The 16,158-nt window shown below is 38.7% G+C and overlaps 1 long non-coding RNA gene across 1 annotated transcript; it reads left to right on the forward strand.

Moving 5' to 3' along the window:
* Positions 1–851: 851 nt before the first annotated feature.
* Positions 852–15,658, forward strand: LOC119718158 (uncharacterized). Its single transcript, XR_005268896.2, has 3 exons — positions 852–1,012; positions 3,485–3,591; positions 13,853–15,658. It is a non-coding gene; the product is annotated as an uncharacterized lncRNA (long non-coding RNA).
* The last annotated feature ends 500 nt before the right edge of the window (positions 15,659–16,158 follow it).

The following is a 16,158-nucleotide window of genomic DNA, read 5'->3' on the forward strand; positions in this document are numbered from 1 at the left end:
TCCTTTAAGATTTAGAAATGTGTAGGTTCTAAGGGGATTAATATGTGGTTACAGATTAAATGTGTTTTTTTTTTTTTCTTTTTTTTCTTTTTCCTTCCCCATAATTAGAAAGGTATGAAGAATCGGATGCAAGATTGAACAGTGTAAATCCTCCAAAATTAAAAACATTTCAGAACTGGAATAAATATTAATAAATTGGAGCCATAATGAAATGCTGTAGATATGTAAGGGGAAAAGCAAGCAGGAAAGGAGGGAAGATTTTTATAGACCTTAATTACAGCAGGGTTGTTAGTAAATTTACTGAATTGTAAATGTAAAAGATTCGGATGGCCTGAGTAAAACCACATATTTAAGCCTTCTAAATGAACATTTCTGTTTTTTGAGTAATTTGTACCATCTGTGTCAAAATTCTGAGCCTAAGAAGAAAAAGCAGTGGAACAAATGTTGGTTCCATAAAACAGTCCTAGTTCATTGTTGAAATTGTCACACATTAACATTGCAGGCCATCTGGGTAGACAAAAGACTCTAACCAGATTGCTAAGATGATTTTATTGGTCTGGTATTAATCAGAATGTGGCATAATATTTAAGCAGAAAAAATGATGAGGTGAAGTGGAGTGCCTATAACTACCCGAACTGTGTGGTAGTTGCACAATAATCTTATTACACCATAGAGCACTGTGTTTCTAAGCAAAGATCCTAATTCTGAAACGTAAATAACAAGCTATATGATATTTCCAATTTATAGTTTAAAATAAAATATGAAACTTAAAGAAGTAATGACTGTTGGCATATTGCAATGCAGAGATTTAAAGGCCACAGCATGGTTATATTAAATTGTGGTATACCCAAAATCATGTTGGAATTAACTTTAATTTCTTTTTGTAACATTGTAAATCAGATTACACTTCATCTCAAAGAATCCAGAACTCGTGATTTACAATTGATTTTCTACATTTTGAATCTCTACACTATGCAGCAGCTTGCCTTCTCTCCAGGATCTAGAAATGAGGGTATGTATGTGCATGTATGTGTGTGTTATGTTTGTTCTCGAAAATCCTCATCTGCTTTCTCTCCTCTTAGAGACAACTGGAAAGTCCCTCTCCCTCTCAATTCTCCATGATCTTGACTCTTTCTAGTTTTTTTTTCCCCTCTATCTCAAAAAGCCAGTGAGTATTTTTACTCCTTTCTCCCAGCTTTATCACCACTTTGTAAATCCTCTCCACCCTTCTGTATGGAGTTGACCTTTTAAATTCCACAGCACAGCCTCTGAACATACAGAGACATCCAAGAACCATGGAAAACCTTGTCTGCTGAACATTTTTACGCTTTCTGTAATGCATTTGTTGTGAAAGCTAACCCTGCTGGTGTGAGGTGAAGGTGGGAATCAGTGAATCCATCATTACATTCAAGAGTGGTTGTGCCCAACCTCCTTCTGGGACAGGAGAGGGTGGCTGTGGTGGTGATGGTCCCCATCTGTGGCAGGTGTCACTGCCCGCATCCTGTTCCCTTCCTGGGAGAGGCGCAGCCAGGCTGTGCCTGCATGTTGCCATTTCCAGATTCACAGCCAGGGATGCTTAGATGTGGTGCTGGTCTGCCAGCTGTAGTACACTCCTGTGCCATTTTCCTGGCACAAAATACATGGTAGGATGGTTTCTGCTCTGTAGTTTCCTACTATGAAATTCTTCTCTCACTCAAAGCTTGTTTTGTGGGAAACAACAGTCACCCATACAAAAGTTTTGTTAGAAGGAGGCTGAAATTGTCCAAAGTTAAGTGTATGTGTAGTTAAACAGGGTGTCTGATGTCATTAAGTAGTACAGATGCCAAACTAATTTAGCATTTCTTTGCTTTTTGACCCCTGTGCTAAATAATTAGTCTGGGAGCAGAGTGAGACAGAAGGAAAAGGCAGACTGTGGAAGAGGGATGAAGACAGCAGAGGACTGGCAGGGGAAGGAAGGGTTGTCCTGTGGGAGACAAATAAGTGGAAGGGCGGTCAGACAGACCGGAGCAGAAGGCTGTATGGGGACAGGCTTGGATCAAGAAGTCCAAAACTGTGCAGCGTTTAGGCAGTACACAGTGCCCCCATTAGTGGTGGGGTTGAGAAGCTGGGCAGAGTTGTGTGTGGCCTGAGGGCTCTGCATGGGCCTGTGGCGGGTGCTGGCTCCCTGCTGATGCTGGGTGGGCAGCAGGCTGCAACGTCAGGGCCTTGGGCAAAACCTCCTCCCTTGGGGCAGGTCTGGAACTGGGCAAAACTGGGCCCCGCAAGCTGCTGCAGGCCAAGTTGATTGCCTGGGCAGGAGCAGGCCCTAAGGAGAGGTCCTGTTTAATGTCTTGGTGTTTTCTGTTTGAATTCTGTTGCTTGGGCCTCAGATCCATTGGGAGGATGGGTGGCCCAAAGGCACTCGCAGCATACTTGTCTCTTGCTGACCACGATTCTCTGGAAATGTCTCGCAGGCAAATGCCTGTTTGTGACAGACCAGCAGAATGTGTCTGGAGATGAAGCGGTCTTCTCTGTGATAGAGGGCATTTTTAAGCATGAGTACCTTGGGTAATCGTGTTGCGTGGTCTTCTGGCAATATACTGCTTGGCATAGACTTGAAAGGGGATTTTCCAAATTCACCAGCAATTTTCTTTACTCAATTCTCATTAATGTCATGTTTGAATGTTTAGAAATTCTAAATACTGTTGTTAAAGATGACTGAAATCTTTGCTATTTGACTAAAGGTTTTTCATGGTTTTGTCTATTTAATAAAAGATTTATCAGCCATTACTGTGAAATTGTACAGTATAGTTTAAATTATACCCAATTAAACAAAACATTTGGGATTGTCAGTTAGCATCACAGTGCTGGCTTGGTCCTTGATGACAGACAGCAATGGTGAGAAGATGTTGCCCAGCCACACAAGTGCTGTGTTATCAGCCACATACAAGTGAATTGTGGAATAAAATGCTATTAACATAGCCAATTAAGCATGGGCATAAGCAAACCAGTTAAATCATTAATAGTAATCACCATATTAGAGGACTGGTGCTTTGCTGTGGTTCAGTTTGCTCATCTGAGGACCACCCAGAACGACAAAGGTGAAGCCAGAGTGTTTTGTATATCAGAGATGTATATCAACCCTGAGCACCGTGCTCATGGCACTGTCATGGCATGAAAAGCAGAAGTTGTACTGAGGGTGGGATATTATTTTCCTTCCTAGATAAAGATGGTCTCTTTTTTCTTCTCATACACTTTTTTTTTTTTTTTAATTTATTTTTTAACTGCTACGTTGTGTTCTAGTGTATTCTAGGTCTGGTGGACTCTGGGGCTCTTTAGCTGCTGTAATTAATTGTTCCTTGTTGTCAAGATGCAAGTTTGGAAATAGCCAGTGAAGAGCATGGGCCATCTGAAAGGAAGACTTCACAGGGCACACCTACATTAGCAACAGAATAAACAGTCTGCTATTTCACAGCAGAATAACCAACTGATTGTTTGCTCTCAGATCCTGAGCCTTGCACGTGACCACCAGACCAGCACAACCATTTCACGCTTGGCACTGAAGAAGGGACCAATCCTGCAGTATAACGTATATTTCCTAAACCACCTAAGGTATTGAATGCTTTAAAGATGTGTCACTCTTTAGTTCTGGTACACAATTCTCTCTGTTAGTTTCCAAAATTATTTTATTATATATCTTCTTAATAGTCTCAGTTTCTAATGAATACTAACCTTGGCTTTGAATACACATTTCTCTGTCCTGGAGTCACTGAGACCTCCAGTTTCTGCACCTTTAATTTAAGTGGTTGTTAGTCCATTTTTGTGATGGTTCAGTATGGTCTCCTAACCAGGACTTGTGCTTTCTGTTTCAGTTCAGTATAAATTTACTTTCTTTTTTCCAGTCAAATGTAGAAACCAAATCTGTATAAAAGTTCCTGTCTGCACTTATAAATGAGAATAACCCAGGAATGAGAAGATTGGAAGTCATTTGAATTTTTCCAGGTGTTAAAACTGATTTCTCTTCCTGGTCAACTGGCTTAATCATCTAGTCTTAAAGGGTTAAGTGCTAGCTATAGTAGATGTCATCCTGATATCAAAAGATTTCTCTGGATGGCTGGTGTCCTAAAGCCCAAAGCCAGCAAAATCATTCCTCTGCAAAAAGTCAGCATTGCTTTATTGAAACCCCCATTTGAACAGTGAGGTGAAGCATCACTGCTCTATTTATCTCTTAAGACCACCTTCTTAATCACTACTCCATATATTTCTAAGACTGTGTTCTTAATTTCTGTATGTTTGACAATAGCAAGAGTGCAGTGGGTATTTTCAGTCTGAGATCATTCATAAGAACAAAGTGTTGAGATTTCCTCTTGGTTATTCATCTGCATCCATTTAAAAATACAAAATGAAAAATACTGATCTCTTGTTTATTTTTTTCTATACTGATTAAAAGTAGTAATTCTTTAAACAATAAATAGAGAAGGAATTATTTGAAACATACTGCAGGGGCTCTCTTCAACAGACTAAATGTTTCTTTTTTGTGGTGTATAAAACACCTGTTAGGAAGGCCACTTTGATGGTGTGTTGGATTTTGTCCATAGTTATTCAACTATAATGACCTTTAAAAGCAACTTGCAGCAAAACAGAGGGGAACAAAAAGGCAAGAGCCCTGTTTCCAAAGTCATCTGGGCAGGTGGTGAGTGCTGTGTTGGCAGCAGTGTCCCACATTATGGGAATACTTTGAGTAGGTGGTCCCACTTTGGTTGTAAAGAAACTCGCCCTGTTTTCAGTAGCTGCTTCACCCACCTGGTGAATGCCTGGTTGACATTATGATGATAATATGTGAACTCCTGTGTTTCCAGTTAGTGTCAGGTATGTCTATCCAAACTACTTTATTCGTTTGGATATTAGCTATGGTGTACTCTAGGCTGACTGCTGTGGTCCACCCTATACCAGGGTGGACATGGGCCTTCTGTCATTGCATTAAAAAATATAATGAAGTATTCTAGCACTGAAGACAGTTCCAAAGGTTAAAGGTAGGGAGACAAAAAGGCATGTAAGAGAATTTAAACTGCTCTTTTATGAAACCTTGCTGCTTGGTCTGCTGTGGAGGTGGCTGTATGTCACCAGCCTCATTGGTGAGATGTTTTCCATGCTTTGTGGTACTGCAGGTTGGGTGAAGTCCCAGCCCAGGTGTCCGTGGTGTGCCAAGAGAGTGTTATAGTGGGACTGCAGCCTGGGCCTCCATCTATTCTCTACCTGATTGTTGTTCCTTGGATGTTGCAGGATCGGGCTCCACAAATTAGAATACAAATGAAGACCTTGATTGGAACTTTAAATGGGATTCTTGAAACTTTTCTTTGTACCTGAGGCAGTGCTATATATGCTGAAATTAAACACCAAGCGCTTTTGGCATGCTTCCTCGTTTCATACAATCTCTCTAGCAGACTGTTTTCTTACTATAGTTTCTCTCTTTAATGTATGTTCAGAAACATTGTGTATGTGCCTGAATGCATGCAGCTCTGGGGAGTAACACGTAGCCACAGTCAGCCGCTGTGTGATGTGGGTCGTCCTGCCCCACCAAGGCATGGAGGGAATTTGGGCTTGCTGGCTGCCTTATTCCCATCCTGTTCTGATTAGCACTGCTGTAGGCTGGGGCCATTCTAGAACTTACTCACTGACTTACAGGTGCCGTGGCCCATCCTGGATATGACCAAGGGCTGCAGGAAGTCATGGTGCAGTTCTCAGATGCCTCCTGATGTCCAGCCCTACTGCTCCTGAGGAGACAGTCCAAACCAGCTGCTGGTGCAGGCAGTGCTTCTGCTTCCTTCCAGACAAGTTCTATCCATCTCCTCAAGTGATGCTCTTTAAAGACCATGTGTGATTGGAACTCTTTTAAATAGCCATTTGAACCATTTATAGATAAAACTGTGAAAATAGAAAAGTCAGCAAGAAGAATAAAATGAGGGCAAAGTGTTTTGGAGACTGGCCCTCACTGAAGAGGGGGAAAACTGCTGGGAAACCCAGACTGAAATACAAGTTGGAAAAAGGGAGAGGTTCTGGCTGAAAGAAAATCAGAGGTTAAATGCAGCTGCACTATGCTTTCTGGTGTGTTTTATTGGGAGGCTGAAGCCTGCGTGTGGAATGTTTCGGCTCAAAGGGAATGCAAACATTGTCCTGGGCTCTGCCTCTAGGCTGTGTGCTTTGGTCTTTGTGGATCGTATTTAACATTGGGCAGTGGTATTGCTGCTGCTTTGTCAGGCTGTCAAGACCACTGGGAAATGCAAGCCAATTCTGCTTTAAGTGTAATCTTTTTCTTCTTTTTTTTTTTTTTCTCTCTCTTTTTTTTTTTTTTCTGTAGACCTTCTAACAGTAAAACAGCTTTTGCCTATGATTACTGCTGCTTTACAACAAGGCATGATGAAGTGTTTAAGAATTTCTGTAACTTTGGAATTATCTTTACATTGGCCCCCATTAAGATTTCTGACAATTGCCGTTAATCTTTAGTCCAGGGAAAAAGGCTTTTTCCACACCATATGGACTAGACCAGATTTATCTGCTGCCTGTTGTCCTTCATGGGGCACGAAGCATATTCTGTTGAGTGATGGATCATCTCCGGATGTGTCGTGGCCAGAGCATGTTGGCATGTACAAACAGTTGAGAAAGTCCTCCATACCCACATTTGGTCAATGTACTTATTTGCAGCCTATTTTGCTATTTTATTTCTACTGCACTTAGTATGCATTTTCACACTCCCATTTCACAGGCTTCATGAACACTGCTAGGCTGGAGATCAGCTTCTTGTGCAATGTGCTCAGTGAAGTCTTCTATTTCCCAACTGTGAATCAGTGCAAATGTGAGCCATTAAAGCCTATGATTGACTCCAGACTAAGGCTTTACTTCCAGTTTATGCACTGTTGAAGGCTAGGTTTTTTGTTCTTTGATACTTATGTTTTGTAAGAGCCTCCTGTCAAAATCAGTAATGCAAAGTCAACTCTTTACTAATTGATTTGTAATAAAGAAGGTATTTATGTGGCCTGAGAGTTGAAAACCTCAAACTCTGTTTCAGGAAGAGGTTCTACCAACCTACTGTATTTTAGGGTGTGTAAGCACTGCCAGGGAGTGGTCTGCTCTCTGGTCCTTTCCTTTGAACATCTGAAGCTATGTGGTACTGACAGCATATGATCAAGGTGTTTGTGTTAATGCAGCTGGTCTTGGGAATGGCAGCTTATTTCTCATTAATCCACAAAAAAATGGATCTCTTGAAATGATCACAGATCTGACTCCATGAGTAATACACAAATGGATCAGGAGATGAGTAGGGCTTTGTTCTACAGTAGCAAACGTTAAAGTTTCCTTCAGTAGGATCAAAATGCTTGCAGACTTGTCAATTTAAAAAATATCATTTTCCCTTTTAGGATTGTGGTGTCTAGCATTGAAAATTAACTTAGATATTTATGTCCTGAAACAGATGATCGCTAAGCAATTAGAGTAAAACAAATGTATTTGCAAGTTTTGTATTTTCTTCAGTTCTGTTTGCTTCTTCCTGGCTAATTTTACCCATCAAGACTTCTTTATGGCTCTCTTTTTGTGTCTTGTCAACTCAGCTGAGTTAAAATTAAAGCATAAAATGAAATGCTTATTTAATCATGGTGACATTCTTAAAAACTTGTGAGGTTTCCTGTATCACTAAGAAAGGACCTTCAAAACTTCCTGAACGTCTTAAAATGCATTCCTTAGCGCTGATAATTAATGAAGATATAATAAACAGTGAAGCAATATTTAGTCTGTGTTTGAACAATTAGAAATTTAGATGAAGTTCTAATGTGTCAAAGATGCTTAACTTTGATTTAAAAAAAAAAAAAGTCTCAAAAAATAATCAGATCTTTTGCACAAGAATATTTCTATCTAATCTAAATTCTGGTGATACAACAGCCTTAACCATAATATTTTTAGTGAGGGAAAGAAAAAAAACTATTCAGTGTTCAATTCCAGACCTTCTATAGAAAGTATAAAAGAATGTTAATGGAAAGAAAAACGGAGTCCAACAGTGGAATTCACACAGCTTTGTTAATTACACAAATATTAACTCGTGAAGGTTCTCAGACCAGATTTCACTTTGCTACTTGACTCTTTGTAGACTTGTGTCCCATTGTTACAGCAAAGCAAAGACTGAACAATGCCAATAATCTCAGGCTGTTCCCTGATATTATAAACTTTGTCAGAGAAGAATATAAGTGACTCCAGGTTCTATACTTAACTGTTAATACACGTAACTTCTTCATAGTGTATCTGTGAACCATGGAGCATGGGAAAGCAAATGAAGAGTTAATTTTCCAGAAAGAGCTCAGTTCTGCCCAGTGATGAGTGATGCTGACCAGATTCAGAAATTGGCTTATTTCTATGATTAAAGTTAAGCACATGCTTAATCTCATTGATCTGTAACATGAATATCTGTTAATTCCAGAGCTGCAATTGGTGTTGCAAACACTGAGTAGAGGTGACTGGGCTTTGTGTCCTGATGTTGCCCACCAAGTTTCTTGTGGACTGGGAGGTGAAAAAGCAAAAGGTGATTGCCTGAAGATGGACTTCTGGGGCTTCTAAATTCTTAACTACAGTTGGTCTTTCCACCTTCAGTTTTCATTTCTTAAGTCCTGAGTGAAATTTTAGTCAGTAACCTTTTGTAACAAATACAGATTTGGGTGGAAACTGTTTGAAGTTAGAGGACGCAAACTTGGAATAATCTGACTGGCAGCACTCTAGGTGGCAGAGAATATTAAACTAGAAAAATTACAAAGGAAAGATAAAAATTCTAGAGATGTATGTCTGCGGTGTGAGACAAATAACAATCAATAGTGTGCATTTGTAGCCTGTTGTAACTGGGGAAATAAATAGGAATATAATGGTGCCCTCTAGACCTGGTGCTTCTGCTAGTGTGCACATGTCCTTTGCATACTTGGAAATACAAATGCCATGGCACCAATATCTAATAACATCTGAGTGCAAGTTCATTTGAACTGCTTAGATGTGGGGCATAAAACTGACACATGCTACTGAAAAGCTAATTTTATCTTCCTGGGGCTATTTTTGAGGCCTCTTTCATTCCTGAACTATTTCTTCTGTAGAATACCCTTTCTCTGCCCTTAAAACGCACTGGAGAGGCAAGAAAACAACTTGTCTAGGATGCTTATCGTTTGGTTTTCTGTTGCAATTATTCTCTTTCAGGTGAGAATTAGCTCTTTACAAATGTCACCCTCCCTCTCCCGGTAGTGTTTATTAATTCCCACAATCACCTTTCATAGTTTTGCTAGGAACATCTTTATTCCCAAATAAACTTTACTCACCAAGCTGGTGTCCACTAAAAGCAAAGGCATTTTTTCACACCATTTTAGATAATAGGCTGAGTTAAAAAATAAAAATTAAAAAAATGCTATTCATATAGTACTTTTCATCAGTGATAGAATTGCAGTGGTTTATTTGAACAGAGATCAGCTTTAACTTTCTTGTTTCATAATCGCAAACACAAGCATTCTTGGTCAGCTTTAGGACTGTGATGAGATGAGGAAGGTACCGCTGTCTGCCCACCATTAATGTTAACAGAATTAAATAAACTTCTTTTTGTTCCTTGATCTTCAGTTAAAAATAAAAACAAAATTAGAACCATTATAAGCATTAATATCTATTTTCAAACATGCAGGGGAGATGGGAATCCTTAGAAGGCATAGAAGTTTACTTTGGTTGGAAGGAAACCCTTGGGAAGAAGCTACATGGGCTTTTGTAACGAGTTGCATTCCAGTTAAATAGATCTCAGTGTCCTAAAGTGCATTTCTGGATTGAGGGATAATGTTTGGTCTTGATGATACTATATCTGAGAATGTGTAGCATCAAAAATAAATTTATTTTCCTTTTAATCACCAAGATATCACTAATAAACTGACGTGATTCTTGGTACCATTTTCTGTGGTGGTAGTTTATAATGGAAAATAACAGGAGGAAACCAGTGCCTCAAAGGTGACATGAATGTCAGATTTATATGGTAATAAGAGACGTTAGATCAATCCTCCAATGTACAAGCTAAACAAAATTGCCTGGTTCTGAAGTTTTCTCATAAAGGTAGAGGCAAAGACAAAGTGACCTTTTTAACCCAAGACCTTAACAAAGGTTTGCAAAACTTTCTGGTCTCTTTTGAGGTTAGTTATCAGGAGATATGAATGGCTTTGTCTGTTGGTGATGAAATTATACTGAATTTAATTTGAGCAGAAGAGCTCAAGCAAGGCAAGTAGCATGTGAAACTTGATGTTGTATTTATCGGGTTAAAAGAAAAGACATACAGGTACTCCAAGGGAAGTTACAGTACTCTTGGTTTTTATTCCCCTGCTTGATATCTGGTAATTGATAGGCTGAGGAATGCAGCATCATCCATTTCTTTTGTGGTCTCGGTTACCATAGAGCACCTGCAATGTACAACAAAACAACAAACATTTCCTGCTTTGTTTTCCTGGCAGTTTTCTGAGTTCAGTATTTTGGAATTAAAATGAAATAGTGTGAGTCAATATAGAGCACACAGAATACCTCATTTCTTGATCCTCTGATGAGCATTTTTAGAAAAAAAAAAAAAAAAACAACTGCTGAAATATGCATCATAATCAATCTGATGAACAACCAATGGAGAAGGCTTTTAAATATTTAAGAATCTCTGTAGTAGAGAATAGCACAATTTTTTAAAACGAGACTGCAACTTCCTATAGACTGCCACAGAAGTCCTCCATATAAGACTTTCATGCCGGAAGGCTTAAAATATCTAACCCAGGGTACTTGTAGTTGGTATCTGATGTGGCCTCTCTGGATTACGCTCACAATCTTATTTCAGTTTCTAGGGTGTGACCACAACATCTCTCCACCCCTCTTCCGGCAGGACCAGCTCTTGCTGGTGCTCACCATCCCTGTGCACCTGCTTTTGTTTCCTTAAGTAGTCCAGCAGAAAATCCTTCTTTCAGTGCCCCAAATTTCACCCCCCTTGTGAAGGACACTGTCCTGGGTATCACCCATACACTGAGAGCAGCCTGGGGTGTGGCACCCACCTACTGCCCAGCCCTGCCTGCTCCTGCAAACTCCCTGGCCTCAATTTTTAAACACCAGGCACAATTAATCTTAAAATAGTTTGAGCAACAGGGTGGCTTTCTAAATAACAATTTGTCATTATAGATATTGGTTTTTGCAAGGTGAAGCTTGAATAAGGTAATATTTTTGGATGATGCTTCAGTGAAGAGGTTTTCTGGAGATCTGTGATTTACCTGTTACTACTATTTTGCTATTTAACAAGCAGAAAGCAGCATGTAACAATAATAGTAATCTTAGTTAGAATGGGTTTGATGAAAGTACACTTTAATTCACTAATTATGACAGCTAAAAGGCATTTTTAAATTTGGTGTTAAAATAAGTGTATCTGTATTTCTACCTCACTCTTCCTGCTGCAGAACTCTCTCCTACCATGTTTTTAGTCATGTTATGCAAATGCCTGTTTAAATTACTAGGAGTATTTGTTTTCTATTTCTGCCCTGTAAAACATAATTTTAATACAAATTATTTGTGAAATGCACATTGTAAAAGGAAATAAGGTTTCAGATGGCATTTCTATGATAATTTTACTGCAAATGTTGACCATGTTTTTGTATTTGTCTGTAAAAGGCAATGCAGGCTGTATGTAAGGCATATTTCAAAGGTCTAATGTTGTATGTGACTAAATTAGTGAGGTGGCGTTGGTTTCCCTTTGAACAGTTAGTCTAGCACTAATCATACGCAGCAAAATAGATCACGGCATTGCATACATTTTGTGGGAAGCTGTTGCTCATGCACGCTGTGCAGAGCTGAGTGGCACTGCACAGCCCTAGTGCTCTCTCTTGCCCTCCCTCTGCAGCCAGGGTTTTTGGCTCAGGGGTGCCCCAGACCCTGGCCTGGGACCGGGTACATGCCCTGATGATGTCCAGGAGCTGCAGGCTGGGCAGCCCGGCCTCCAAAGCATGGCTGGCACCGCAGGCAGGCGTGATGTATGGAAATAGGGGGAGGCAGATGCACAAGCAAGGAAGCCAAGGTGGAGGGCATGCTGAATACCCAAAGACTGGCTGTGTTGCTCTGCCAGCGTGAGGAGAGGGTGGAAAACTTTGGGAAACTTGTGGGGTCTGAAGCATTTAGTCCCTGGGAAAGTGCCTTGTGAATCCCCAGCCAGATCTTCACATTGCCTCGATAAGTGCAAAGCTACAATTAAAATCACACTTTCTAATTTAGATTAATTTGTTTAATAAACAAAGGTTGGTTGCATTTAAAAAATGTATGCACAAGTTTGCTGCATGTGGGGAGAATAACGGATATTGCTGGCAAGAGATTGCTCTTAATAAAACATCTCCATTTCGATGACATGCTGTATTTTTACTTGGCTTGATCCCCAGCTTTTAAATCCAAATGGAAATTTCAGAAACAAAAAAGATTTTGGGAGGTGGGATCCTGTTGTTTGTGTCTCTGTTGCACTTTTCAATCAAATGACTTGTATGAGACTGAAGTTTGACAAACCTGCTGTACTGTTGTGAGGAAAAGCTTCCTCATAAGATCAAAAACATATAGCAGATACATGTTTTATTGAACATTACTAAAAATAGCACTTTAAACCCTTACTCTGTCTGTAATGCTCTTTAAGTATCTTTTCAACATTGCCTTTATTATTAAGTCTCTGAGCTTTGGAAATAATTTTGTGATTCTTTCTATTCCACGGATCTTATTTTTCAAGGCACTCGATGTTTGTTTCCTATTTTGCATGCCTGTATGTGCAGTTGGCTGTCAGTCAGCCGATGACTGTTCAGTCGTGTCGGACAAGATCCTAAGACTATGTCCTTAAGCAAATTCCAGACCCAAGATAATGAATGTGTTTTACGAGGCGAATTCTTTAAGGATCTCAATAGAAATGAGGAAGATGTATTTTGCTTCTCGGTGACTCCCACCCCAGGAGCAGGGGAGCTCTCTTGGCTTTTTGTCCTCCCCACCACTGCCTGTGCATGTCCCCGTGCTGAGCCACCCGGCCAGCATCGCCTTTGTGTCTCCATTGTCACCCACCTGCAACTGAAGCTGAAAAGCAGGATGCGATACAAACACAAGGGAGCCAAAAGAGGTGCCAAAGAAGTGAGGACTGGGAGGTGTGATACAAGCCAGCTAGGAGAAAATGCCTAGTCAAGATTTTATTAGGGAAAATAGACGATTGAATAAATACTTCTGTACAATCAAATATGTTATTGGTCTTGCATGATGTTATAAACAGCATTTGCTGAAACATGACATGCAAAGCTACATTTTTATGATGTTGTGACTTGAAATAGAGCTAAAAATGGCAGGTAATTGGGTTTAGAGGATTGAGCTCAAATATTGAATTCTTCCCCCTTTCTGAAATCTTCCTGTCCTCCTCTTACTGGAAAAGACACCAAGTGTGTATTGTTCTTTTATTTTTAAATCCATTTTAATATCACCAGTGACACAAGTCGTGTTTCTCTTGTTGAGTTTTCCATCAGGCTGATTGGTGAGAGTATTCAGCACCCATTTCTGACATTTGCCTTCAGTTTACTTTGTTTTGCTTATTTTACTTCTAGCCTAGCAATATGAAAAAACACTGGCATTACCTTCAAACAAACACAAAAACAAAAACCTCCCCCCTTAAAACTATCTATACCTGGAAAAGTAAAGGGGCTGTGTATAAAAATAGCTTATTTCAGTAACCTACAAGGAAGAAAAAAAGCTGCTTTTTTTTTTTTTTTTTTTTTTTTTTTTTTTGAGAAAGAGTTAAATGAAAACAATTGTCTTATTTCGGTTTTGTTTGTTTGTTTGTTTTTTTTAGGCTAAAGCCTTTTGGCTGAGGAAGACTTTTGGGGAAGACTTTTGGGTGTGCTGAAACCTGTCTGATACCTTGCCTTCAAGCTTCCAGTTTCCCAGCAGTGTCCTTGCACAATGTGAAGGCACTTGTCCTCATTCAGGGCTGTGTACATGCTATATCGAAAAACTTAACATGTTATGTATGCAAATGAATCAAAACATATACATTGATGCACTGAAATTTGGGAGTGTCATCTTTCTCAGCACCTCGTAGACTGGCCTGGTTGAACAGAGCCCCAAATCCTCGACTTTCCTAAGAGCAGGTGATATATTAAGACAAGAGCATATTATGCAGTAAGACATTAACAATGAATCTGAAAAGGTATTGTGAATGTTAAAATTGTACTGACTAAAATATACTGAGGTTAAAATACAGGGTAACTTTACAAATCACTATTAATTTCTTTGGCTTTCATTGCAATAACATTGATTTAATTCATTAGAATCCTTTCTAAATCTATATTTCAGTTTTAGAGTTGTCAGTTTCTGTTAATGACAATTTAGCCCATCTGTTCTAACATGAAAATGAGGCTTCATGCAGTAGACATGATAGATCTCTAATAGTTGAAGAAGTAAGAATCTTAAAGGTATTTCATTTGGATTGTATCCACTTTGATGCAATTCACCCTTGAAATCAAGCCTAGTACTAAAAACTTTTAACTGTGTAATCAAAAAAACAAAAATGTCATATCTTGTCATTTAGGCCACTGTCTATTTCATAATTTACATCAAAAATTTCAAAACATTCCCACTCATTCTCTCTCTAATGACAGAGCCATAATTTTGGGTGTCAGCATATCAGAATTCCACTGGATGTGATTAGAATAAGAATTAGTTTCTTTAATTTGGCCATTCAAACGGTAATATTACTACAGTAAGTCATTCTACTGAACAAGCCAGTGCCGCCAAGCTAGGTTACAACTTAGGTTTCAATACAGGTTTAAAACTTCAGTTCCTTGCACAGGTCAATCTTCTGAAGGGGTAATTTTTCAAAGCAGTGTGTGAGTCTTAAGCACACAAATCCAGTTAGCAAATAACAAGATTATGTTCTGTGCACTGCTTTGAAAATTTATCCCTAATATCCTAGAGATAGGAGCACAGTTATTGCACACATTACATATGAGGTATAATTTAAATTGTTTTTTAGTAAGCAGTTCCCTGCATTTGTGTAATGCAGTGCTATTCTGGGGAAAAATGCTCAGCTAATTATTCAGTCTAGAAAAATAAACACATCCATTAAAGGCTAGGCTACATATTAATGCACGACCTTTGCAACCGTAGTGTTTATTTGCAAATCTTCTAGAAAATTTTGTATCCATTAAATATATATGGAATGGGATATTGTCTTTATTGCTGAAAGTTACCAAATTCACATTGGCTTAAACTCAGCAAAATGCAGTGCTCCTTTGTAACAAAGGCGATGGTTCCTACAGTGTGCTCCATTACTGCTTTTTGTTTCAGACTTCTCTCGAATTTCAGAATACAGCTAGGAAAATCAGACTAAATAAGCTCCCACGGGACCAGATTTCTAATTTCTAAATACAAACTATTGAAAATTTAGCTTTTCAAGGGTAATACTTCTAACAAATTAAAAATCAACAAAAATATTATGCTTCTATGTTACCTGTTCAAGTGTATAGAATGTACAAAAACTTTAATCAAATACTCAGGTTTGCTCAGTTTTACATTGTGTTAGTTTAATAGTTTCTATTCTGCTGTTTATATTAATGACATATTCTCATCTAAATATATTGCAATGCTGAAAAGCCATCAAAACATTTCTAAGGTTGAATGAGTGCAGTTGCATTCATGATTTTTTTAATAAAATGATCTCTTTCTATTGAACTGCCTCTTTTTTTTTTTTTTTTTAAACAGGGATCGAGATTGTATAATATATATATACATAGTTATAGGAGCATTATAAATACAAACTGCAGCTTCATTTACTGTCTGAATGTTTGATTTCAGTTCATAGCTACACAGTGGGCTGAGAAATGTGAGTTACTGTACATAAAATATGAGGGGAAAAGAAAGAAGAATAAAAAATGAGAGATGCCATTGATTGTTTTTTTGCATATTGATTAAAAGTCTTATGATTTGAAGAAGCTACTGATAATTTGCTAATAGTGATTTTCCAAGAACTGATGCTTCTAAAAGCAATTTTCATCTATTCTCCTATTCTTCTTTCACAGTCCAGTTTACATTCTCCACTTCTTCATTCCAGTCTCTTTTGTAGGCATTTAATATTTGTAGTATACATATAAAAACAGT

This window comes from Anas platyrhynchos, chromosome 12 (assembly GCF_047663525.1).
Source record: "Anas platyrhynchos isolate ZD024472 breed Pekin duck chromosome 12, IASCAAS_PekinDuck_T2T, whole genome shotgun sequence".
NCBI lineage: Eukaryota > Metazoa > Chordata > Aves > Anseriformes > Anatidae > Anas > Anas platyrhynchos.